This window comes from Salmo salar, unplaced genomic scaffold, assembly GCF_905237065.1.
Source record: "Salmo salar unplaced genomic scaffold, Ssal_v3.1, whole genome shotgun sequence".
NCBI classification, from domain to species: domain Eukaryota; kingdom Metazoa; phylum Chordata; class Actinopteri; order Salmoniformes; family Salmonidae; genus Salmo; species Salmo salar.
The window spans coordinates 306,367-307,181 of record NW_025550927.1 but is presented as its reverse complement, the minus strand read 5'-3'; positions in this window follow the sequence as shown (position 1 = coordinate 307,181).

Below are 815 nucleotides of genomic sequence, written 5' to 3'. Positions count from 1 at the left end.
CTATGTTATAATATTACATCAGTATATTGTTCTGTTATAATATTACATCAGTATATTGTTCTTGTTATAATATTACATCAGTATATTGTTTGTTATAATATTACATCAGTATATTGTTCTGTTGTAATATTACATCAGTATATTGTTCTATGTTATAATATTACATCAGTATATTGTTCTGTTATAATATTACATCAGTATGTTGTTCTGTTGTAATATTACATCAGTATATTGTTCTGTTAAAATATTACATCAGTATATTGTTCTGTTATAATACTACATCAGTATATTGTTCTGTTATAATATTACATCAGTATATTGTTCTGTTATAATATTACATCAGTATATTGTTCTGTTATAATATTACATCAGTATATTGTTCTGTTATAATACTACATCAGTATATTGTTCTGTTATAATACTACATCAGTATATTGTTCTGTTATAATACTACATCAGTATATTGTTCTGTTATAATATTACATCAGTATATTGTTCTGTTATAATACTACATCAGTATATTGTTCTGTTATAATATTACATCAGTATATTGTTCTGTTATAATACTACATCAGTATATTGTTCTGTTATAATATTACACCAGTATATTGTTATAATACTACATCAGTATATTGTTTTGTTGTAATATTACATCAGTATATTGTTCTGTTATAATATTACATCAGTATATTGTTCTGTTATAATACTACATCAGTATATTGTTCTGTTATAATATTACATCAGTATATTGTTCTGTTATAATATTACATCAGTATATTGTTCTGTTATAATATTACATCAGTATATTGTTCTGT